The 26,861-nt window shown below is 48.7% G+C and overlaps 1 long non-coding RNA gene across 1 annotated transcript in view; it reads right to left on the reverse strand.

The window, feature by feature from the left end:
* Positions 1-26,861, reverse strand: part of LOC140696753 (uncharacterized) — an 87,814-nt gene that overhangs the window by 48,811 nt on the left and 12,142 nt on the right. The window lies entirely within an intron of this gene.

Genomic DNA, 26,861 nt, shown 5'->3' on the forward strand with positions numbered 1-26,861 from the left:
TCAAGCCTTCGGCCTCAGCACACTGCTCCTTCCCCTTCCGGGTCCGTGTGGCCTACTGTTCCCCCTGCCGGGACGCTTCAGCTACATTCTTGCCAGGATCCTTAATCCCAAGTCTGCTCCTTAGCCCTGCCATCCCCTTCATCTTTCATGGCGCCCAACCGGCAACTCTGAGCTACAGTGAACCGCCCTTTTACCCGCTCTGGTTCTGCATCTGCACAGCACCACGCCGCTGCAGGACATCAGATCTATGGAAAGGTACTATGGCACCCGGAGTTCAGTCCCCAGGGCCGGGGAACAACCCTGGTCACGGGAGGCCAGGGGGCAGCTGGCTGCTCCCGGACAGATGGCCCAGCACGGCCCCGCGCCCTCGCCCAGCCTCAGCAAGGACAGCGTCTCTCCTCGCCCCTCCCTGGTCACACACACTCTCCGCAGGATCCCTCCCGACCTCTCCCTCCCTCCTGGCCCATCAGTCTCGTCCTCACACACGCACACCAGCCTGCGATATCTCACCTCCCGTTTCTCCATTTCTGGCCCCTTTCCTCATCTGCCCTCTGGTCTCAGAAGGAGGAAGCTCCCCTTTTCCAGTTTAAAATGAATCCCTCTGTTTCCACCAGGGTCAGAGGTCATGGGTCACCACGCTGCAACTATTCTCCCTGTATTATCCACCCCACCTGCTTGCTGTGTTTTCTCCCTCTGGCTGTGAGCACGCTTCCTTCATTTCCACAGATCAGAGGTTCACTAAAACACGAACCTTCGGTGACAGGGAGCCTGGCAAACACTTAAAACATAAGGGCACAAATCAGCATTTCAAGGATGACTTTTTGCTTGTCCACCCGACAGCGCATCACACACTTTCCTTTAAGTAAGCCGATTCACAAACTGAATTCACATGTTTTGTTACTGTGGTTTTAATAAATGATTTGTCCTGATAACAAGACACACGAGATACTTCAGGCTGAAAAAAAACATCTGTTTCAAGGAAAGGAAAATGCTATAAAATAGTTGTCTGGGTTTTTCTTCTAATTAGATTTCTCAAATAATTCTGAAAAGTTGTCCCCAAAACGAAGAAGCACAATCATCGATTTCGGATTAAAACCAAGGATGGTGTAAAAGGAAAAGCTGACGAGAGGCGTCCAAGGTGGAAAAAAAAAAAAAGTCAAAGAAGCTCACTGCTGTCCTGAAGCTCGGGGTCCAGGTGCCCCCGCACCCCCGCCCCCCAGCGCAGGCCGGGCAATCCTGTGACCGGCGTCAGGAAGTGGCGCAGAAGGCAGGGGCGTCCCCAGCACCCGCAGGCCCCCGCCTATGCTCAGAACCCGCTGGCACCAGCAGCCGGCGGGGGACGGAAGGTGGAGGTCGGAGGGGAAAGGCTGAGTCACCCCCGTCATCCCAGAGGGCCCACCCTGGACCAGGCAAGCGGGTCAGCCCCCGGCACGCGAGCGCGCCCAGCAGGACCTGCTCCACCCCCGGCGCCCGGCCGGAATCCCTTATTGTTTTCAGGCACCTAATTTCAGAGCAGACTGTCACACAGCATCACTGCGGCAACACACAGCTGGGACCCGGGCAGACCCTCCTGGGGGGGAACAGCCATTAGACATAAGAGGGGCACATCTGCATTTAACTTCCCTGAACCACGTACTGAGAACGCAGAGTAAGCCCGCAGTAAGCAGGGGAGTTCCAACCCATCCTGTCAGGAGCCAAGAGATGCAGCGGACAGAACCCTGATCAGGACATGGACAGAGGCCCGGCCTGCACGGCCACCTGCTCTGAACATTAAGCCTTGCTGGGACACAGCCACCACTAGCAGCCAGGACAGAGGATGCACGGCCTGCAAGGTCTGACGAACTTACCATCTGGTCCTTTATACAAGTCTCTCCACGCCTGATACACGTGATTAGGAAAAATACAAATAATAGGCTTGACCTAAAGACCCCTGCGCCCCATCTACTGGTTTCCAATTCATGGGCAACATGGATGGAACCTAACTGTACGCCTGGTCACAGAGGAAACGTAACAAAGACCAGGTAATTCGTACGAGCTGCTCTGTGTGCTTTGCCTGCAGTGTAACAAAGGTCGGATCAAACAGAAGTCTCCCAGAGCCACCTATGCTTCAACGGTAAACGTACACAGATACAGTAAATGACAGGGAAACGCGGTAAGGCAGCGAAAAGCCAGACAAAACTTCTGAACAGCTGACTTATGTGTGAGAAAGTACCTAATATGGTAAAAATCTGAATCCTTCTAAAATTCATCTATAAATTTACTGAAACACAAATTTAAAAAGGCTAACAGGCTGATGACGGCTCCGAGACGGGGATGAGGTTACTCGGATCAGACGATTTTCCCACTGAAGACAAACACGGGAAAACGTCTGGTTTCAGGATTAAAACAAAAGAAAAAAAAAAAAAGACATCGAGTTAAAAGTCCTGGAGACCCAAAGAATAGCAAGGAACATCCAGGCCATTTGAGGGATGAGCGCCAGGACTCCCAGGAGCGAGCAGAATACGGGGGCTGCCACATCACGTGCGCCCCAAGCCACTTACAGCTATCACAGCTCAGGCGCCGTTCCCGGGGCCCAGGGCCGCAGGGACGGAGAAGTCAGGGCCCAGAGCCTGACCAGGGGGGGCCGGAGGAGACCCCCCACCACGCACGTGGGGCTTCACAGGACACTGCTCTAAGGCGAAGGCAGACCAGATCTCCCTCCTCATCACCACAAAGGACCGCCCAAGAGGCTGCGTGGTGCTGAAGAGAGCGGGGGCGGGGGTGGGGAGAGGAGCTCCCTGCCACTGCGAAGTTCTGCTCACCAGTGTCACAGCACCTGGACGCTCGTGGACTCTGCAGAACGGAATGTGATCTGAGGGATCCACCGGCACTGCCCTGGGGCAAACGGCACAACAGACACAAACCTCTGGGTGGGGGGACGTGGGGGATGGACGGACACATTCACCCCACATCGGAGCCTGTGAGCAATTCTTCACAGGGAACGGCCAGCAAGCAGTCAGATACTCAGACACAAAAAGGAAAAGACAAGAACAGGAACGAATACAAACAGTAAAGGAAGCCTCCCGTGCTTCCGAAGCTGCGCGACCAGGTACGTATGTTAAAGCAACGACATTTACCGTAAGTAAGTGAGGAACCCGAATACATTCTCAGGGGACAGAAAACGAGGGACAATGAGATGCCAGGTTTCACAGTGAACCCAACAGAACTTCTAGGAAGGGAAAACACAACAACCAAAATGCAAAGGCTGACAGCTGTATCTGGCAGCTGACCGAACACAGCGAAACAAAGCTTAAGTAACTAGAAAATGGATCTGAAGAATCACCCAAAACGCAGCATAAAGAGAAGGAAAAACAGTGAGTAGGTCTAACCTAAATTCTATCAGAGTGTGAGAAGACAGGAAAGAAGGAACGGGCAGAGACAGTATTTCAAGAGACAACAGCTGGCTATTTCCAAGGCAGTGATGGGTATCAATTCACACATTAGGAGTGCCAGTAAGCTAGGAGCCAGATTAACAGAATGAAAACCCACACCTTGGTAGGTAAAATGAGCGCCAGGAAGCCAGACACGAAGGGAAAAGCTGTTAAACAGCTAGCCAAAAAAAAAAAAAAAAAAAAAGATTATTTTCAAAGGAACAGAAGCTAGACCAGAGCCAACTTCCCCGGCATGGAGGGAGCCAGAACAGAGCGGGATATCCTCACAGCGCTGAAGGAAGATAAATGCCAGCCTGGAAGGCTGCGCCCCGTGAACGTAGTCTTCAAGATTGACGGCAAAAACATGAGGAAGGAGATAAAGCCGCATTTATTTCTCTTAACACACATCAGGTTCAATTCCAGACAGACTGAGATCTAGGAGTAAAAACTGAAGCCATCTAAGGACTAATAGTATGAATTATTAATAATCTGGGGCTATACTTCAAAATTTATAAATAATAAAAAAGACTAACGGATCAAAAAAAAATCACAAAGAAAAAAAGAAAAGAAAAATCCGAAGGAAAGTTAAGAGACAAAGGTAAATAGGAAATTAATGTTTGCCACTGAAAAACAACTGCAGCTAAAGAACTAATTCTTACTATATAACAGACTACTAAAAATTATGGGGCTTTTTTGGGGGGGTAGGTAATTAGGTTTGTTTGTCTTTTTTGTTTATTTAACGGAGGTCCTGGGGATCAAAGCCAGGACCTCACGCGCGCCAAGCATGCGCTCTGCCACTGAGCCCTGCCCTCCCCCCACTACTAAAAATGAGACTGACCATTTTATAAGGGAAAAAGGCAAAAGTTAAGACAATTAAAGATTCAAATGGCTTAAAGAGGACCAGAATGTGCTACTAGAAAATACGTCTCTTTGGCGTTCAGGATAATTTTGAGCTGAAGGCAATTAAGGAACAGCAGACATAAGAAAAGATCTAAAATAAAGCACATATTTTTCTTTTGCAAAGGAAATTTCCATTTGTAAAGGTGTCTCCCTCTCCAGTACCTGGAAGAAGAGGAGAGCTTTCAACAGCTCTTACCAGTGGAGAAAGCACAGGCTTAAACCTGCATCATGAGCCGCACTAGACCCCCGTTTACCATACATTTCCCGGTCACGTTCCGTAACCCACCTCCATGAGGAACCGCAAGCCCCCTTTGCTTTGTTTAGCCTAAGATGGCACCTGTGTCCCCAGATTTCACCCACCTCCCTGCATTACTCATCACTGAATCTCTCCTGCATGTATGCCTGCTGAACATGTTAAGAAACTTTTTCTCTTATTCATCTGTCTTTTGTGAGTTGAACCTTCAGGGCCCCAGGCAGAGAGCCTGGCGGGTGCAGGAAAAGTGTTTCTCCCCTGCGCTCACCCACCACAGGCCCTCAAACACGTGAAAATACCAACGTTGCTTATAAAGAGAAATGCAAGTTACACAGCCTCAAAACGCCCTTCCTCATCTGTCTGACGAGCAAATATCCCCAAAGACCGACAATTCTAGCTTCCTGTGAGCAGGGCTGCAGGGCTCCATGCAAACTGTTAGAACCCCGCGGCAGGAAGGTGTGGCAACATCTGTGAATCGCTCCCCGGAGCCCCCGCCGCCTCACTTGCAGGATTCTACTCGAAGACAGGCTAGCAAACATGTGACAAGGCATGACATACGCACGAGGTCCTCGCGGTGACTTTGTAATTACAGAAGGACAGAAACAAGTCAAATGCCTACCAAACAGGCACGGGCTAACTGGATTACAGCACAACACACAATGGGGAAGGAAAACATCAGTGCAATGCAGTGGGCAAACAACCGTGATATTCATGGATGCAAATAAAAACTGCTCTCATGTCTCACCCCATGGGTCACAGGGCAGGCGTCAGCTTCACTTTTTAAGAAAATGCCGAACTATTTTTTAAGTTGACTGTACCGTTTCACGTTGCTACGTGCAGCGTATGAGAGGTCCAGACGCTCTGCATCCTTGCCAACACTTGGTACAATCTTTTTAATTTTAGCCACTCCGATGGGTATTTAATTGTGAACATTAAACACCTGTTAGAATGGCCAAAACTAAATAGAATTGTTCATCTTTGGGATGCCCGCCCATCAGACGGACGAGGCAGGGCATTCTGAGGTTCTAATTTGTGTTTCCCTCATGATTTCGGACACCTTTTCATGTGCTTATTTGCCGTTCATACCTCTTTGGGTGACGTGTTTCCTCACATCTCGACTACTTTCTGATCAGGGTTTTCTCACTTTTGAGTTTGGAAAGTTCTTCACATGTTTTAGATTCAGGTCCTTTATAAGATACAAGATTTGCACACAGTTTCTCCCAGTCTGAGACTTGACTATTCTCTTAACAGCGCCTTTTGACAACCAGTAGTTTTAATTTTGATCAAGTTAATATTTCTTTTTTTTTCTCACGTGGATATTGCACTCTTGGTGTCTCATCTAAGCAATCTTCCATTTCTAACCCAAGAGTGCAAAGCTTGTTTTCCTAAATTTTTTGTTGAAGTCTTTATATTTTTAGGTTTCCTATTCTGGTCTAGGATCCATTTTGAGTTCATTTTTGTATATGGCAAGAGATATGAATTGAAGTTAATTTTTTGCATTTGGACACCCAACAGCTGAAAAAACCATTTTCCCCACTGCCTTTACACCGAGTTTTATTTTTAAAGGTTTAAATATGTATTATTTATTATTTTGGTCTCTAAGGGGGCCTACTGAGAATGTCTCAGAATAAAATCCATACCTCCTTCCTAAAAATGTACACAAGAACAGTCATAGAGAAAAACCGAAAGCATAAACTCTTAACCATGTTGGAGTTTTGATCAAGGATCCCCCAGACTAAAAGCGCTAACACAATGGACACCTGTGGGAGCTGGAGCAGCTCCGGCGGCAGTGGACACGCAGCTAGGGCGCTGTCAGGACCATGGGGCAGGACGTCCCAACTGCCTCTCATTTAGTACTAGTTTCCGTCCTCACTGCTTCACGTTAAGATGCAGTTATACACCTGCACACACACGTTATAGTTAGCAGGCTAGCATGGCTCTTCTTGCTCACGCTCAGTCATACAGCAAGGCTCCGTGTAAATGATGGAAGAGCAAAAACAGAAAGAAGTAAAGAAGCCGGTACTTCTGAACGCAGGCCCGCAGCAGCTTTGGGAAAACTAAGCCACAGGGGTCCTGTGACACAGCAAAGGGGACAATCTCTCATAAACCATCACGTCAGTCCCCCTTTTCCTGTTACCTCACCCCTGTGGCTGTGATTCAGCTGATTTCACAAAAGTTGTTTGTTCAGTACGTTTTTTTTTTTCCCCAGCAGTAACATAAAATCAGCAACGTAACAGATACGTCAATGTCTACTTCATGCTCAAATATCTTTTATATTTTTGCTCATGATCATGAATGTGACAGCTACAAGTACACCTAAAGACCACGTTCAAAATATGTTTATCAGCCACTGTTGTTCTTCATTTTAAGGAAGAAAGTTATTTTTTAAAACAATCAGTGGTTCCTTGAAAGTTGTAGCCTCCACTAACTTCCTCTTTTACAAAGAAGTAAACAAGGCCCAGTGTGGAAGGGCAGGGCAGCCCTAAGGGGCCCGGCCTCGGCTGGAGGAGCAGGCGGCCCCGGCCACCCCACCCCACCCCGTGGAGGCCCCGCACACCCCCGAAATTCACCTCCCCTGATGCGCCCGCCCCCTGCCTCAGGCCCCGCCCATCGCAGCTTGTCGGGCTGCGCAGGTGTTGTCACTTGCCTGAACATTTCTTTCAATGCGACAGTCACATCAAACCATTCCACAAAGGGCCGTGAAGGCCGCTGTATCACACAGCAAACGCTTTCTGTGTTTTAAAATTCTCATTCTCTGCCAAGTCCAGTGTAAGAACCAGGAATGACAGGAGAACTTTACCCTCACTGCTTCCACACACATGCAGCTGAGTGTCCTGCCCCCGGCCCCTCCACTGGGGGCAGCAAGAGGCCTGGCCCCACATCAGCTCACGTGTTCTGGGGGTGACAGGCCCATCAGACTGGGGACTGGCTGTGGACCGAGATGCACCGACATGCCACCCGAGAGCTCTCTGTTTCCTTCCACTCAGAACGGGACCTACTTCGTTCTAGAGACCCCTGTAATATCACACACGCCCCTCGGGGTGAAGGCAGATCGGTGCCCCAGAAAAAGAAGAAATCACCAGAGAACAGGTGGATGGCTTTCCTCAGGACATGGCGAAGCTGTGGGCCCATCCACGTGTCTGCCCGGGCCTAAGAGAAGGGGCGCTATCCTGGGGTCCCTGGAGCGAGGACACTTCACGTTCATGAACCTCAGTCCCACCATCTATTACGGGAGGAAGATGGATGACCCCGCTGTTGTAAATATTCTGCAAGATCAACCGCAGCGGCTCCTGGCCAGCCCCCCTAAGTGGAGCGGTGGTGTTTCAAGGCCCCGTGGCAACAGGAGGGGCCTCGAAAAGCCTAGGGGGCACCAAGGCACGTCTAAGTGCGGCGTCCTCTGCCAGAACAGGACAAGGAGCACCTCCATCTCCAGGCTGAACTCTCTCCTCTCACAGGCCCTTCTGTGACGCACAGCCTGCCCACGTGGAGAGCAAACACCCAGGGATTTACTCATGTTGGGTCTTCACTACTTACAAAGTAGCTGCCTTTCTGAGAGGAGTCCCTGCAGAATGGGAAAGACAAGTCAGTCACTGGCTGATCATGTGCTCACTAGAAAAGCCAGGAGCTGTGGTCTCCACTGGCAAAAGCCCCCAATGAGCCTGTAACAGAAAAAGGAAAAGCGAGGCAGATGTCGACCGCAGGCCAGGGCAGAGTCACCGTTCCCCGTCCTCCTGAGCATCCTGCTCCGCGCCCTGATGGTCCTACAGCGGCCCCCAGACACGTCCTTCAGCAGAAGGTCTGACACATCCTGATGCTGACCAGGCAAAGGGCAGTGTACGCCGCCCTGCTGAGGGCTGCGACTGTGTGGCTGTAACTGGCAGGGGGTCACAGCAATGTTCTCGCTATTCCAGGTTCTTCAAGTCCTCTCTGCCCTTAAATGGTTTTCTAAGTCCAGTTGAGCCACAAAAGCTGTTGAGGAAATATACCAATCTACACATCCATCTCTCTTTCCTTTTCCTCTTTTTTTTGGGGGGAGGGGGGTCACTTTGTAAAACTTTCCCATATGATCAAGAAACAGCTACGTGGCAGTCATGGCGCCTTGGGGGAGAAAGAGCATAAAACAGCATTGGGGGGCAATTATCTAGTGCTTATTATATGCCAGGCCCTGATCTAAGCACTTAATAAATTCATTTAACTCCCACATCAGCCCTTCGGGGTAGAGCCAGGAGGCCTGCTTCAGGCCCCAGAGGCAACGGTCAGCAGAGACGGGCGTGTCGCTGCCTCCCTGCCTCTTCTGTCTGTCTCAGGGCCACAAAGACTGGGCAGCCGTCCTTGCTGGATCCCCTCTCCGACAGACTGCAGGAGCACAAAGGACAGGGGACACATGGGTTACCAAGGAGGACACACACTGGAAGTAAAACACAGAAGAACATTGGACATCAGCACCATTAAGAGTGAGACATCACTGGGTGTAGACACATGTCCTGATTAATCTGGCACAAAGGTATCATAAAACCCTGAAGGCAAAGAAAGCAAGCCATAAAATCGACCTTTTAATATGGAGGCGGCAAAGCAATCTTCTAATTTTCTCGTTTTCCCTGCGAGGCTGTGCTTTCACCACGCACGGCACAGACGAGCATTTAATGAGAACAGTCACACGTGTGTTTCTACACCAGCTGCTGTTACCAGCGGCTTTTTGGGTTTTTGTTTATCTTTTCCTTTAAATCCACTGTACGGTTTATCATTTTCAAAAGTACACTAGGGTCTAATACTCTTTAGAAAATAACTCATCATATTAATTCCTTAAATGAGGTCCTTTTCATTGCTTGGAATTATTAAGTTTACAAAGACTCAACAAGAGACCTTCAGAAATGCAGAATGAAAAGCCGGCCTGTACCGAAGAAACATTTCAGCCTCAGACTATACGCAAAGGGTTTCTGATCCAAGAGAACCCTGGAACAGCGACTTTGGCAGGCACCATTCCTGCGGTTCACAGATGCGCGGGTTAGGGCTCGCCACGCGGTGTGACGAGAACCCAGCAAACGACAGCTCCCAGGATCTATCAGATGCTCTGATTTCAGACATTCACACTTAACAACGTATCATGACTTATCTCCTGAAAGCCAAGCCTATAAACAGTATCTTCCCCTGTGTTATGTTCAGTGTACAAGCACACCCCACGGAACATCTGTCAAAGCAGAAAATAAACTCTGGGGTTTCATCAAAGATGCAAGAAGGGAGAAATCTGCAAGACTGTGGCCGGGATGCAGGCGGCCCGCGGGCCTCATCCCAGCACCTCCTCGCCCAGGACACGCGTCTCCCTGCTTCATCAGAGCCAGACTCTTGTCAAGTATGGTGAAGAGCTGGCTTGGGCTCGGTGGCTCCTCTCTGATCCCAAATCTTGGTGTCGGAGAGCCAAGAAGGACTGCAGGCGACAGGCAGCTCTGTAAGCCGCTCACTGGAGCAGTGTCCTTATCCGCATGTGGGCTGCGCGTGAATTAACACTCAGAACCATCAAGGTTATCTACATACACGCCCTGGATAATCTTTGTATTCCTTACAGTAAACTTAAGAAGCAATTGTCCTGCATATAAATTGTATTTTAATGGTATTAAATAAAGCACAATTCAAAGAAACAAACTATCAATATGTAAACAAATAGCGTAAGAAAGTCAAGAAATAAAAGAGTGAGAAGAACTGATTTTCAATTAGAGTGAAAAGAACTACATTTCAAAAGAATTAAAATGGAAATAAAACTAATGTCCTTTTTAGTATTCTTACAGATCCATATACAAACAAGTTAGTGGCAAGAACATAACAAAGAAACATGTGTCACCTGGAGTGCACAAGGCTGCATCAGAAACCAGGCAGGAAAGAAGTACAAAAGTGTGAAAGAGGATGCCGGGACGGTGTGCACAGACTTATTCTGTTTATCTTAATTTCCTAGACTTTGTGGTTTGGGGCGAAAACTATTAGGTACTCCAAGTGGTCTAAACCAAGAGCTTATGTCGGGGAGCAGGGAGAGTCTTCCCGGAGGAGGGGGCCGAGGGGCTGGGATGAGACGGGGAGTGAAGAAGGCGGCCAGCCACTTGCAGCTCAACTCAAAGCCCTCCGAACGACAGGCAAGCACTCAGACGGCTGAGACGGGGCACAGACGTGCGGCGGGAAGCGCAAGGCGGGGAAGCAACATCCAAGTCTTCAATGCCAGGGTGAGTTTCTGTTTTCCCTGTTTAAGCAATGTGAGGTCCTGAAGGTTCTGGAGTACACTGGCCTGCCAGACACCATCTGGACATAAACATACCGAGGACAGGACAGAAACCCAGGGTCTCATCAAGGTGCTGGATGAGCTCAGGCGGCAGGTCACAGAAATCCGAATTGACAGGGTGGCGGCAGAAACACAAAGAAATTGAGACAGCTAATAAAACAGCAAATTGCTCCAGCATCTCTACAGTTAACACAAGAAGTCAAAAAGCATTTATACTGGTGACCATTTACGCACTGTCAACCCAACAGGTTTACACCGTGAAGATTACTTCCCGATAGCAAAGCACTGCTCTTAACTAACAACAATTCTGAACGGTGGCGTGAGGCAATCGATACTTCTACTAGAATCAAACATCCCTCGTGAGCCATGTGACCCTGGACACGGTTCCCAGGCTCAGTGATCCACCTGAGGCTCGATGACAAAATACAAGACCATGAGATTAACGCTCATCCCACCTGTGGACGCCACGAACAGGCTCAGGATCCAGCACAGACTCACAAGTCAACTACGTCAGATGCCATTCCAGGCTGTCATACAAAAGTCGTAGCGAGATTTTAAGTTTCGGCTTAAAGACTTTATATATCCCAGAAGTTCCCATGAGGGCCACAGGTTTGGAATTTTAGCCTTCTGACAGCCTTATAAATTCACTAAATGTGTACGCGAACATGTACACACTTCTCAGCATCAGAACAAACTAAACGCTGGCACGCTATTGACACTCAGAACAGTAAACACAGCCACAGGAAAGCCCAGCGTAAGGAGTTTGATGGTTGAAAACACTTCAGTGTTATCTTTTGTTATTATTTTTAAAAATTAGTGATTTAAATTTAAACTGTCCCGAAAGAGTAGTTTTTCCATGGACATAAATTATAGTGACATCGTGGATCTCATCGAGTTCCACAGTGGACTTGCTGTTAACTTGCCGCCCAAACGTGCAACGTGTGAGTGACGGCAGGCAGCGCTACAAAAGAATGTCATTTTTAAAAGAAAAAGCTTTGCACAGCTGCTTGTAATAAAATAACCAAACCACGCAGCAAGGGCGGATCAGATAAAGATAAATATAGTAACACACACGTTAGGTCTGAAATAGATCTGAGAAACATCGTGAGGAGGACATTTCCATGACTGTCCTGACAAGCAAGTTTTAATGATTAAATGTGCCTGTGCGTGTGCATGTACACGTTTTGTATCTAAAAGCTATTTATAACGCTCTGTTACAGAATCACAGAGTTGTTTTTATTTTAAACCATCAAATGCTAACTTGGTACACAGTGAAGCTATGACCTTTATTATTTAAATCAAAAGTATTATGTGAATTAACTTAGAAAATGTCTTTTTTCTTTATTTCCAAAAAACAAGCTAATTGCTCATGAATTGAGGCACTATAAATTATGCAGCTCGATTTTAAAAATACATGGAAGACAAGTTCTACGTTCTGGCACTTTTCTCTGCTGTTTTACAGGAATTAAGTATAATTAAATTTAAGTAATGTCATATAAACATTTTATTTCGCTTTCATTTTATTTTAAAAACAACAGGGGTTGATCATTTGTAATGTATGGAAGAATCTGAAATTGCTTTTGGTGAGTCTATTAAATCAGTTAGTGAGGCTTAAAGTGTTAAAACAAATCTACATCAACCCAGATTGCAGCCATTAAGCTCATGGGTTTATTTAGTGGCATAAAATAGCACTTCGCAAAATCTGTTCTAAACTAACATTTGCTAATAAAAACAGGACCGAGATTATTCTGAGTTTCTATACGTCTTATAACCAGATGACAAGTGGGACTTCCACTGCCGCCCCTCCCCACTTCCCTGACCATGAACGTGGGAGTCTATTCCTGGAATTTCTATTCTGTATGTCTGTGCTCACACCAGGCTCATGCTGCCTTGATTTCTTTATAGTAAGTCTGGAAATCAGGAAGCGTAATTCAGCCAACTTTGTTCTTTGCATCTCATATAACTTTAAGAGTCACCTTGCCATTTTACACCAGAAAAAAAAGCTGCGAGGATTTTAGCTAAGCTTGCGCTAAATCTACAGGCCAATTTGGGGAGAAAAGACGTCGTTAACAATTCTGCACCTTCTAATACATAAACATGTTATGCACCTCGCCATTGATTTGTCTTCTTTCATTTCTCTCCACCATGTTTGATAGTTTTGCGTGTATGGATCTTATACAGAGTTTGTCAGATTTATTCCTAAATATTTCATGTTCGCTGACGCTACTCTAAATGGGAGTGATTTTTAAAATTTTATTCCATAGTTGCTCATCACTAGTGCACAGAAGGACAACTGATGGTTTACATGTTGACCTCGTATTCAGAGGCTGCTCTATCCGACCACTAGTGCTAATGATGTTCTCGGTAAACGTCTTAAGACTGTCTGAACGTACTCGTGTGGCACTTGTGAAGAGAGTTCTTTCCAGCCCGTATGCCTTTCGTTTCTCCTTGCCTTTCCACACGGGCTGGAACCTACTGTACAATGTTGAACAGCAGCAATGGAAGTGCACATTTTTGCCTTGTTCGCATTATTTGTGGGAAGGGTTCAGGCTTTCATCACTGAGTACGTCAGCGGTAGGAATTGTATAAAAGCCTTTGGCCAGACTGAGGAAGCACCCTGCTAATTTACTAAGAGTTTCTTTTCTTTTTTAAATCATGAATCAACACTGAATTCTGTCAAATGTTTTTTTTCTGCCAATATTGAGATGATCATGGAATTTTTCTTTTATTCTGTTAATATGATGAACTGTATTGTTTTATACATCAGGTAAGTCCCATTTAGTGACATCTTTTTTAATTAAAAAAAAATTAGTGAATGTTTGCTGACCAGTGACTGAGGGCTGAATCCACGGTGTGCAGAACAGCTCTCATCACTTACTTCTGCCCAGCGTCAAGCCACTCAGCCCGGGTGGGCGCATGACGGGGCTGGGGCCCACACAAGGAAGTGGCAGAGCTGGAGGGCAGGGGGCTGTCAAGCTCCCGTCGCGTTACATCAGTCGTTCAAGTCAGAGTCAGAACCCTACCCGTCATCCCCCAGCCTCTTGGCATTTCAGACACAAAGCCAAAGACAGAAGAAAAAATGCACCTGCCTCAGGCCCCCTTCCCAGCATTCCCAGTAACATCCCCGAACAGAACATCCACCAGGGAGCTCGTGTACCAGACAGTTCATCTCCCACACCCAACTTATCTTTTTATATATTTTTGGGTTTAATGCACTAAAGTTTTAAGAATTTTTACATACGTTTTCATGAGAGATACTGGTCTGTAGATTCCCTGTTTTAGTGTCTTTGTTTGATTTGGCAGGAAAATAATGGAAGTCTCATCAAATAACTTGAGACCTGTCCTCTCCTTCTCTGTTTTCTCAAAGAATTCAGGCAGGATTGGTAATGTTTCTTCCACAAATTGTTGGTAGATTCACCAGTGCAGCCATCATGCCCACAGTTTTCTTTCTGGAAAAATTTTTAATTACGAATTCTATTATATATATATATATATAATCTGTTTTTTAATTCCATAGAAAACTTTACATTTAACATAATTACCCATTCTGGTTAAGTTTAAATTTACCGTTTTGATATTTCTTTTCTATCTTTCTCATCTAACTTTTATTACTCATTTATATATATATATATATATAAAGTGAAAGCATTTTAGATTTTCTATTTCTTCTATTGTTAGTTTTGGTGAATTTCCTGACATAAAGTTATTTTAAGATTCTCTCATAACCCTTTAATATCTGTAGGATATGCAGTGATGATCTATCATGATACTGGCAATTTGTGTATTCTTTTTTTTTTTCCTCTGTGTTTCTTGATTATCAGGTTAGCTAGCAGTGTTAATTTTTTTTTCTCACATTCTCAAAATATGGGCTTTGGGTTTTATTAATGTTTCTCTATTGTTGGTACCAAGTCTTTTCCACTAACTTCCTCTTCTTTGTTAAAAGTGGAGGTTCAGTCACTGATGGCAGATCTTTTTATTTTCTCATACAAGCTTTTAAAACTCTGATTGCTCTAACTGTTGCTTTAGCACCATCTCACAAAAGTTAATGTTGTTTTCATTTTCCTTAAGTTCAAAATATTTTCTGATTTCTCTTTTGACCCATAGGTGTACCCAGTATTCTTTGAATTCCCAAGTATCTAGAGGGTTTGCATGTAAGTTTCAGTTAATGGTTTCTAATTTAACTCTGTTAGGGTCGGAGAACATGGCCTGTATTATCTCAATCCTTTAAAATTTATTAAAATTTATTTTATGGTCCATCTTCCTATTTTGATGGCTATTCCACGTAAACTTTAAAGACGACGTGAATTCTGTGGTCATTGGGTGGAGTACTCTGAAAAGATCACTCAGGCCAAGCTGTTCCAAATACATTTCAAGGTTTCTGTATCTTCACTTACTTTCTTTCCATTTGCTCCATCAATTACGAAATCTCCAGGAGAAACAGTGGATTTACTCATTCCTCCTTTTCGTTCTGAGAATTTCTGTCTCAAGCATCTGAAGTTCTGTTCTCGCAGCAGCAGGCACAGTTGAGGTCACGCCCTCCTGATGGGTCACTCTTCCCTTCTGTCATTTCACGATGTCCCTCTTTATCACAGGGACATCGTTCCTCGCTCTGAAACCTAGTTTTCCGGTATTAACAGAGCCAGCCCAGCTTTCGTATTTATTGTGAGCGTGCACGTCCTCTTCCATCCTTTCAGTTTTAACATAGCTGTACCCTTGTAAAGTAGGGCTCACAGACAGCACGTAATTGAGTCTTACTTTGTAAATCAATCTGTTTTTTAATTCCACAGAAAATTTTACATTTAATATAATGACCCATTCTGGTTAGGTTTAAATTTACCATTTTGATATTTTTCTGTCTTTCTCATCTATTTTATTACTTGGTTTTTTTTTGGGGATTGAGCATTTTTAGCATTTCATTCTACCTTCACTACTGGTTTATTAACATTTAATTTTAAGTGGTTAGTAGCCTTTCTTAAGTAGGGTTTTGTGAGAGAAGAAAGCTAAAAGAAAGTGAAATTAACGAGTATTTTAAAATGTCTCCATGACAGTACTTTGCACTTAGACGCATAGGATAGAAATTAACTTACTACGTAGAGTAAATGCCTTAAAGCATGAGGGCTTAGTTTTTACCAAATTCAGAAGTTCTGGTCTTTTTTTAAGCAAACAAGAACAAAACTTTATTATAAGCTATGAAAAAATACAAGGGTTTTGGGAGGAAAATGGGGAGAGGAGGAGTCAGCTGTAGGCAGCAGGGGTGTGCCCCTTGCTCTAGGGCCGGAGAGGACAGGACAAGGGCCTTTGTCTACTGTCCTGAGGACTCTGACCACTTGGAATCAGGTAACAATCTCAAATCAACCACAGGATCGCAGGCAGAGAGCTCCAGGATTCCGGAAGTTAGGGCCAAGCTTGGGTTTCACACCCAAATGGGGCCTGCCTGCACGAAGTCCAGCCTGGGAGGCCAATTCAGGCCATCATCCACTTCTTAGATTCCAAGGGAAGGGATCCCAACCTGGAGGAAGATGACTTGTTGGATGGCCGAGCAGTCTTGTGTGCAGCCACGCCCTGGACAGGTGATGAGCAGGCCCTAACAGTGTGGCTTCTCATTGCTGTGCCCGCTGCAGAAGCAGGGCCATGCCAGCCTTGCTGGGAGAGGTGCCGGGCCCTCGGCTGGAAGCAGAGGGGCTCTGCCTGGGGGCGCCCCCGGGGGTGGGACTTAAGATGGGGGCAGCACTGCCTCCAAACCCAGGCTGCTGCTTGGTGCTGGGTCCCGTGGCCAGCATGGGGGTGCTCTGGTGAACAGGGCCCCAGGTGTTCAGGCCCCTGCGTCCCCCATGGCAGCGTGTGGTGCTCGGGCTCCGCTTCGCCTCTCTTGTGATGCTAAGAGCTGCAAAGAGGCGGCACAGCTCAAAGTCACCCACTTGGCTCCTGCCGCCCTTACGTGCAGCTGAGACCCCGAACCTGCAGGGGACTGGGCTCGAGCTGGTAGATCTCGGGCAGTGCCGCCAAGTGTTGGGCCCAGCCCTGGTCACAACGCTGGGCATGTAGGCGGCAGCTGCAGAACCACGGGGGAACACGGCTGAGGTGGCAGGAGAGATCGGCTGGGTGCTGGCATGAGTGCCCATGGTGGGATTTCTGGATGACAAACCGTCAGAAGACGCTTTTGGGGGGGCCCGGAAGGCTAGCGGACCTGGAGTGGAGAGTGGGTCCGAGGTTGGGGCTGGGACTGCCTGCTTTCCACACTGGGAAGAGCTGTCACAGGTGGTGGCTCCACACTGCTGCCCATGAGGGACCACAAAGACGGGCTGCGCAGAGGTCCCAGGGTTAGCAGGAAGTGTCACAGTCAGGCTGGGCCCACAGCCGCTCAGCGCAGACAGGCTGGCAGTGAGGATGACGAAGGCCACGCCGTCATGGGGGGCCCTCTGCGGGGCCTGCAGCGGGGGCAGGATGCGCCCACTGGTGGTCTGGGGAGCCCCCGAGAGCAGAGGCTGAGAGGGTACAGTGCTATTCATGGGGGTGACCCCAGTCCCCTGAGCAGGGGTGACGAAGGCCACACCGTCATGGGGGGCCCTCTGCGGGGCCTGCAGCGGGGGCAGGATGCGCCCACTGGTGGTCTGGGGAGCCCCCGAGAGCAGAGGCTGAGAGGGTACAGTGCTATTCATGGGGGTGACCCCAGTCCCCTGAGCAGGGGTGACGAAGGCCACACCGTCATGGGGGGCCCTCTGCGGGCCCTGCAGAGGGGGCAGGATGCTTCCACTGGTGGTCTGGGGAGCCCCCGAGAGGAGAGGCTGAGAGGGTACAGTGCTATTCATGGGGGTGACCCCAGTCCCCTGAGCAGGGGTGACGAAGGCCACGCCACCAAAGGGGACCGTCTGCGGGGCCTGCAGCGGGGGCAGGATGTTCCCACTGGTGGTCTGGGGAGCCCCCGAGAGCAGAGGCTGAGAGGGTGGAGTCGTGTCCATAGGGGTGACCCCAGAGTCCGAAGCAGGGGTGAAGACGGCCAGGGCACCAAAGGGGGCCGTCTGCGGGGCCTGCAGCGGGGGCAGGATGCTCCCACTGGTGGTCTGGGGAGCCCCCGAGAGCAGAGGCTGAGAGGGTGGAGTCGTGTCCATAGGGGTGACCCCAGAGTCCGAAGCAGGGGTGAAGACGGCCAGGGCACCAAAGGGGGCCGTCTGCGGGGCCTGCAGCGGGGGCAGGATGCTCCCACTGGTGGTCTGGGGAGCCCCCGAGAGCAGAGGCTGAGAGGGTGGAGTCGTGTCCATAGGGGTGACCCCAGAGTCCGAAGCAGGGGTGAAGACGGCCAGGGCACCAAAGGGGGCCGTCTGCGGGGCCTGCAGCGGGGGCAGGATGCTCCCACTGGTGGTCTGGGGAGCCCCCGAGAGCAGAGGCTGAGAGGGTGGAGTCGTGTCCATAGGGGTGACCCCAGAGTCCGAAGCAGGGGTGAAGACGGCCAGGGCACCAAAGGGGGCCGTCTGCGGGGCCTGCAGCGGGGGCAGGATGCTCCCACTGGTGGTCTGGGGAGCCCCCGAGAGCAGAGGCTGAGAGGGTGGAGTCGTGTCCATAGGGGTGACCCCAGAGTCCGAAGCAGGGGTGAAGACGGCCAGGCCACCACAGTGGGCCATCTGCGGGGCCTTCAGAGGGGGCAAGATGCTCCCACTGGTGGTCTGGGGAGCCCCCGAGAGCAGAGGCTGAGTGGATGGAGAGGTCTCCACGGGGGTGACCCCGGTCCCCTGAGTGGGGGTGACGAAGGCCAGGGCACCACTTGGAGCCGTCTGCGGGGCCTTCAGAGGGGGCAAGATGCTCCCACTGGTGGTCTGGGGAGCCCCCGAGAAGAGAGGCTGAGAGGGTGGAGTGGTCTCCACGGGGGTGACCGCAGCGTCCGGGGAGGGCGCGGGAGCCAAGCCCGCCTCGGCCTCACCCCGTAACACGCTATTGATTTGCCAGAACGCTGCTTTCTTCTCCATGTCGACGTCTTCCGCCGTGACCTGGAAACCCAGTTCAGGGGGTGGGGGCAGCCTCAGGGGCTCCCCTCGCCTGCGTGGCAGCAGAGGAAACCTGCGTCTTCGGGGTTTCCTGGGACCATCGGATGTGTTCCCCTCGGCTCCCCTCGGCCCTCTGGCTGTGTCTGCATCCCTGTCGGGCCAGTTCGTCCACGGTGAGACCACCGGAGCTGCAGCGGGAGGCTGGGGGCTCTCCTTCCTCCCTTTCTTCAAGGATTTCGGGGGCAGCCCGCTGCGTGCAGGACCCCTCTTCCTCCGCACTGGCGGGGATGCCCGGGAGGAGCTGTACGAGCTGCTGATGGCATTTCTCTCGGGGCAGGAGCTCACGCAAGAAGTCTGGGGTTTCTCCACGCAGCTGTGTTCTGAGTTCTTGGCATCGAGGTTCGCCTGTAGAGATCCAGGCCTCGGAACGAAAGAAACAGGGCCTCTCTGGACCCACAGCTGCCTCATCTTGCGTTGCTCGTCCCCAGTGCCGTCCAGGCTCCTCTGATCTTCCTCCTCTGGGACTGCCAGGTCTTCCCGCTGCTTGGCCAGCTCTTTCCCGCTCTCACCAGGGGCCCTCGACACCGCCTCCCCGCATGAGTCCAGGGCACACCCGGACGCTGTGGGCAGCGCAGGAGTGATGGGCTGTTCCTGCATCAAATAGACGGTGGCTGTGCCCACTGGAGACGCTGAGCTGCAGGACATCGTGGACGTCTGAGCGTGCAGCACCGCCCTCCTCCGATGGACTCGACTCCACATGCAGCTGAGGACGCCCAGAAACGAGCGCAGGGTCCGCGGGAGCAGGGAGCATCTCCTGTGAAGCGCTGTTACAAGGCGTCGATGTAAAGTCATGGGACACCTGGAGGCTGGCCTGCGAGCGGCCAGCACCTGGTGCAGAGCCGGGTGACCCGGGCCGGCCGGGGGCAGTCGGCGATGGCGGGGAGCGGGCTGGAGGGTGCCGGGCCCTCTTGGCAGGGGCCGGGCCCCCAGGGCTCGGGGTGGGGCTGAGGGGCAGGGTGTGCTCAGGTAGTCGCCCATAGAGCACTTAGGGAAGGTCAAGGTCAGTTCTCGGTCAGAGAGCAGGGCTCTGAGTGCAGTCCTTTCACTGTCAACACTGCTGAAGGCCAAGCGCACAGTGTTTGGCCTGTTGCTAGGACGTGGCTCTACAACCTTGTGAGCAAATAATGCGCACATGCACAGGGCCCTGTGGGACCCTCCCTGTGCAGCAGACACACAGGGACCCAGGGCTGCACACATGCGGATGCGCCCCCACCCCCCCCTCCACCCTCTGGTGCTTCCGGATCTCCTGGAGCCTGCGGACTGGAGGGGGGACCCCAGAGCTGTCACAGAACTCACTGTACAGGACGGGTCTTTTTTTTTTTTTTTTTAGAATTTTTGTTTCCCCACCTTGACTGTGAGCACTGAGACCTTCACTATATTCTGTCAGACCACTTGATGCTGCCCCAAGTTTTCTCTTGTGCTTTGGTTTTGGCAATTTCTGCTTTTGTGTTGTCAAATGCACCGAACTTCCCTTCTGCAGCATCTAGTCTGCAGTTAATTCTGCCCAGCAGTTTTCTTCATTTCAGAGACCGATTTTTAGCCCTAGGAGTTCCAGGCGGTTCTCTTGTACACCTTCTAGCTCTCTCCTTACGTACATTTTCATTTTAAAAATCCTTGAGCACAAACATAAAGTCATTTAGAAGTCTTTTTCTGCAAGTTCCACCGTCTCTGCTGTATCTGCTTCTATCTAGTCACGGTTTCTCCCCCTACGTCACGTGTTTCTGCTTCATCCTGTGTATGAATTTCGGATTGATTGCCCGACATTATTTGACTGTGCTGTGTACTGCATTCTGCCGCTTCCCTTTACAGCACGTTGGGCCGTGGCCCACAGTTAAGTTCTTTGCAGTGCAGGTGCACCCTCACTAGGCTTGTTGTTAAGCTTCGCCAGGGCAGGTTTAGAGAACTCATTATGTTAGGGTTAGTTCTGGCCCTACTCACACCACCATTCTGGATAGCTACTTAACTCACATTGTGTCCTACAAAGCGTCTCCACTCTGCTGCTCAAGAGGCTGCAGCTTTCCCCGTCTCTCTTGTGTGAGGTCTGGGGGTGAGTCTCCTTACAGTTACCTGGTCGTTCTTCATCGGGCCTTGCAGCGTTTTATACTCTGTGTGAGCCCATCTTAATCAGCGACAAACTCAAGGCCACCACTGTGCAAGTTTCTGCAACTACCGTTCTGTGCAGCCGCTCTCTCTCTCCTAGACTGTATCTCACCTGTTTAATCCACTGTATCCCAAGAGAGACCATCTCAAAGCGCCTGGGTCCCCCTGTCTCACCCTGTTCTCTAGAAAACACCTCTAGGCAGAGAGCTGTAATTTTAGGACTTTGCTTCTTTGGTTCTTTTCTCAGGATCATAGACCTGAGCTGTCTGTACCTAGTCTCTGAAGAAAGTTGTTCCATGTGTCTTTTCAATTTTGTAGTTATTTAAGGCAGAAGGGCAAACCTGGTCTGCGTTACTCCAGTATGGCTGGAAATAGAAAAGGGTACACTTCTAGGCTGGGCGTGAGACGGAAGCTTCAAACTGGGCTAAACTCATGAACAACCAGAGGTAACTAGGGAGTGATGGGATCGATCAAGAAATGAACCAATAAAAGAAAAAGGAGATTGTGTGAAAGCTCAGCTGAACACAGTAACTGGAGAAAACTAACAGCATGTCATGTTTACATTCCATATAGTTCCTACTCTTCAACAAACTGCTCAGTTCTGAAAATACATTCTTGCAAAATGCCATCAAAATACATCTGAAACATCTTTAAAGGCCGATCTGTGTATTTAATACTTGCCAACCTTAGTGTTACATTAGTTATGTTCCTATAAAATTTAGTATAAACGGAGACAATTTGCTTCGAATCTGTTTTCCCGTAGAAACAGCTGAACGCAGCGTTATGTTCCTAACCCTGGAGAGGTTACCTGGGGACAGCGGGATCATTTATAAGAGGTACCAGAACCCTGGCCCAGCTGCCAGGGTCTCCCCACTCTCCTCACACACAGGAGGGCAGCACTGCCCCTGCTGAGCACAGACACGGCCTCCCGTGCTCCCTCTGTGGTGACCCAGCACATGAGAGTGAACTGAACGGCCACCTGGACCCTATTCCAGTGGCTAAGTGTCAAGAGCCACTGCCGGGGCCAGGCACTGTTTTCAAGTATGTTACATACTTGACCTCACGACATCCTGTGGCCCTGGTACTCCCATTATCTTCGTATTATTAAAACTGAGAACACTACGTCCCACAATTAGTGGGGGAGCTGAGATTCGTACCTTGGTGGTCCAGTTCCAGAGCCCGTGCTCCTAATCAGCGCTTCGGGGCTTGGCAGATGGGCCCGGGGACCAGCTGCCTGGCTAGGGGGTGCTTTCCGCCAGGATGAGGGGGAACAGAGCTTTTGGAAACAGTCCCATAGAGAATGAGGAATCCGCCTGAGGAGGGGTAGTAAGACTCGCCAGGCCCACTTAAAAGGTACGAAGGAGGTGAGTAGCCATGGCAACAGGCATCTTCCCTGGGGGCCGGAGCCCCTCGGCTGTGACGGAGGAGGCGCGCAGCGTCTCTGTGCTCTGACGTCGCCCACACGCTCTCCCAGGTCCCACTCCCGCACGGGCCTATGTTCTGAGTAGAAAACGCACAACACTAGGATCGCAGACAGAATTCCACTTCTGAGTCAACGTGAAAGGACCAGTTAAATGTCTATCTGGTGCTGCGAATTCGGCATTAGAAGAAATCCTGAAGCCCATCCTAGTTGCCGTGCCAGGGTTCACTACAGTGCGACGTTGCGTGTGTCATTCCTGTACTCAGTCTGCCACATTCAGGGCTGAGTTTCAAGTCTACTGAAATGGAAGTGAGCTGAATTCACTCACACTCTACACAGTGAACAGACCCTTTTAGGAGGAAAAAAGTGTTGGGCTGAATAACGGAGAAAAGAGTCGCTCATCTGATTTTGCTGTTCTTGTTGTCCAGAGAGATGACTCGGTTTAAAAAGTTAAGAGGAGGGCAAAAGTTTTCGTACTATTTTATTTCCTAACGTCATGATCACAATTCAATCCTATAAACTGCTCACTCTCTTTAGTAAAACTTCCTAACAGGTCTGGATTAGTGAAATACTACATCAGGAAGTACTTCTAAATGTTTTGTCTTCTCAAAATATGTACACGTAGGACAAATCTAACAACACAGAAGGATGTATGTGTGTGCACCCTTCCTGCACACCCTGAGCCCATTTCCCAGAGGAGAACTTCCGACTGTCCTCGTTTTTTGCTCCTCTGATAGTTCTCTCTGTATCCCCAAATAATACCCTTTCATCTAAAAGCTTCTAGATTTAATGACTTGACGTAGTATCTATTGATTTTCCTAGATTTAAAAATTAAAGTTCAGTTCATCATCATTAATCTTCACCTGTCCCTCTCAGTATTTAGCCTTTTTAATAATTACTTACGATTTCAAGGATACAGAATATAAATTCCCTGCTCCACTAAGCTGACTCTGCATCTCAACTCCTCACAGATACTGGAGCCATCGCACACCTCTCCTCTGCCCTTCCGCAGCTCACCTGGGGTCAGCCACACTTCTCCTTTAACAGCATCAAGGCTGTCAGCATTCGTATCTTGAAGTACACAGCAACCAAACCTTTCTGATCACAGACTGGTTCTAAAAGTTGAAAATCAACAACCAGCATTCACATTATGATGTATAAACATTACTTAATGCCAGGCCAAGAGGTGTGCTAACATGACACTTCATTCTTTGCAGACTCAATGCCATGATCCTGTGACCACTCAAAGAAATTAAAAGAAAAAAAAAAAACTCTAGTTTTAAGAGTAAATGGACCCATTTCTTTGTCACTGACTGCTTAAAAGCATGGCCTTTCCTCCCATATTTTGGCTAAAATAGGAGTTTTTCCTGGGGTTTCTAACGGTTTTCCTTCTGGTAGAGTGGGGGGTTTGGGGTAACACATCCCCAGGCTGTCAATCCTTCCTCTCCCTCGGATGTCTCACTCCTGCTGCAGTTTGGAACGATTGCCGTCTGGACCTATTTTATTCCCATTATTCCTGGCTTTGCTCTGATGCCCAGTTAGCTTGAGTCCTCTGTTTCCAGGAGGCCAAGCCTGTCTTTATTGGTTATTCTTTTGTTTGGCTGGAGCACACGTCCAACTACCTTCCTAATAACAGTACTCGGGAAGCCAATCTTTCCAGGCCTTGTACATCTGAAAACGCCTTTATTCTGCTGTCACAGCTGAGTGGTAGTTTGTCAATACAGAATTCTGGGTTAAAAAAATAAAAGTGTGTTTACCCTTTGGATTTCGCTGGCAATACTTAGAATATCCAGTGTTAAAACTGAGAAGACATTGTCGCTGTGAGCTGAACACTTCTTCGTCGATGGACAATTTGTTTTCTCCCTCTCTGAACATTTTTACAGTCTCCTCTTCATCCCTGAAGCACTGATCCTTCACAAATGCACACCCATGGATGAGCTGCTTCTGTTACTCGTGCTGGCTCTCGAGGGGCCCTTTTCGTATAGACATGTGTCACCTCCGCCTCCGGGAGTTACCTTCCCTTCTGTTTTCACACTTCTCTCGTTACTTTTCTCCCACTTCTATTAAGTCAAGTGTCGAACCTCATAGACTCCTTTCCCACGTATCTCTTCCGGCATTCTTTTGGTCTTTGCTGTACATTTTGGAAGATTACTTCACTGGTATTCTCTTAGATTTTCATTTCAGTAATCCTTTTTAAAAAATAATAATAAATCTAATAGCCTTTTCTTGTAATACCATTGCTGCTGCATCAGCTGCTTCCTTAGGGCCCATGTTTTTTTTCCTTTCATTCTGTCAATTTTCCTTGTAAACTCAATGACCCTCTGGTTGTCTGTTCACGTAAGGGGGTGTGGGGTGGGAAGGGACAGACTGGGATTTCAAAATTGTACAACAGATAAACAAGATTATACTGTGTAGCACAGGGAAATATACACAAGATCTTGTGGTAGCTCACAGCGAAAAAAATGTGACAATGAATATATGTATGTTCATGTATAACTGAAAAATTGTGCTCTACACTGGAATTTGACACAACATCGTAAAATGATTATAAATCAATAAAAAATGTTTTTAAAAAAGGTGAAAATAGAGGAAGATGGGGACTACTGTTCTCGGCTCTGTTAGTTGGTCTATTTTTGAGACGAAGGGCTTCGTCTCAAATTGGAAATTCTAGACTCTGTGTTTGACCAGGCTGGGCAGGCTTCCTTGGTGTAAACAACAGGGAACCTGACTGTTGAGGAGGAAACCCTCCCCACCCCCAGATAAGGAGGGCTGTCCTGCGGTACCAAAACCCTTATCAGAATTTAGTTTCATATCCTAAGCAGAAACAAGTTTTGCCTGTTTTGCCTAATAACACGGGCCACCTCCCTCCGCTCTGAGGACGTCTGTGCGCACACTGTAAGCGTGTACACTGTCGCTGGGAGAGGGGCGCTGGGGGACCGATCTGTACCACAGTTTGATGAAGCCCTTCAGTCACACCCTGCTTATGGAAACCGTGGGTCCAAGGTGTCAGTTCTGAACGGCTGCTGACGCTGAGCCTCGATGATTCCGAGAAAAGACTGCCTGCCCCCCACATCTTCAGACACCATCGTGCAGTACGTCTAGGCTAGAGCTTTTCAACCTGTCTCACCTCCGACATTCCAGAAACGCTGCTGAAATCTCATTTGTTAACGACGCCTCTCCCTTAGCTTGGCTACGTATTGGTTAACGACTAAACCTTTTTTCTTGTACAGTCTGTGCTTTCATCTTGATGAGGCCTTAAAATGGGCAGATCGCAAATGGCAGTGCTCAGTGCCTTGTGGACCCTCGTGGCCAGAGGTTTAATGGTTTTTAAGCCTACACTGGGAAGTGAGACTCAGAGGCAAAAGCTGAGATGACAGCGTAACGAAATCTCACGTACCGATGACTACCTCCCAAAGATATTTCAAGCAAACAGAATTTAATCATTAGCAGCCTCTACAGTAATAAATTTCGTTGAGCAAAGTCCTCTGTGACTGGCCTCTATGGATAAGAATTACACAACATCTAAAAGCCATTTTGTAAGAAAGAGTTTGTCATATACTTTGATTTTGTAATCAGAGCAAGAGTTCCTTACAGCATCTGTCACATGAGATTTCACAGAACAATTGTCCACGAGGGAACGCAGGCCCCACACAAGTCAGTCCTCATCTTTAACAAGTAAGAGGAGCCCTCGAGTTGGGTGTCTGTGGCCCCGTGTCTAGGGCACGGGCACTCACATCTCACCCACTAACTGATGGAAGAGGTAGGGCTCCCTCCCCCTCTTCAATATCTTATTCGTGGGTAACTTAAAAGGCACACGTGGTTTAATACAAATATTCTATAGGCTAGACTGAAAACTCTACATAAATTGTAAAATAAATTAAGATTTTAGGGAAACTATGAGCATGTGACAGACTGTGGGAACCCTGTGTGCATGTGTCCCCTTTCAGGTCTGTTGTAGTAGAGAGCTTCAGAGGCACAAAGGTGATCAGGAGTAAAACCAGATCTCCAGCCTGGGACGCAGGTCTCTGTATCGTAACAGGAAAGGAAGCGTCAGCTTAACCCACCGATGCATCACTAAGACCCAGAGTCAGCGATGCACGCGCTACAGGTACCCCAGCTTCCAAATGTGAAACTGTGGACAACCAGCGTCCCGGCCATAACCAGCGACCTGCCACACGACTGGGTCAGCGACTCACACCCGGTCTTAACTCCAAACCTGCACGACGCAGAACAGGGCCTGTCTTTCCCTTTGACTGTTCACCTGCTCCCTTTTCGTCGTGTCTGGTTCTTGTCTGTAACAGCCAAGTAGAATAACCCGAAGTTTTCAGATGTACATTTTCAGTTGCTTGCCTTTTTTTTTAATTTCTTTGGGCCTCATCTACTTGCCCCGCGCCACCCTCCACAAGTGCAAAGTGGACGTGAAGCTGCTGCGGGCATGCACGTCCTTCTCCCTTTGTTGTGGCTCCAGCTTAAG

Source organism: Vicugna pacos, chromosome 6 (assembly GCF_048564905.1).
Source record: "Vicugna pacos chromosome 6, VicPac4, whole genome shotgun sequence".
Classification (NCBI taxonomy): domain Eukaryota; kingdom Metazoa; phylum Chordata; class Mammalia; order Artiodactyla; family Camelidae; genus Vicugna; species Vicugna pacos.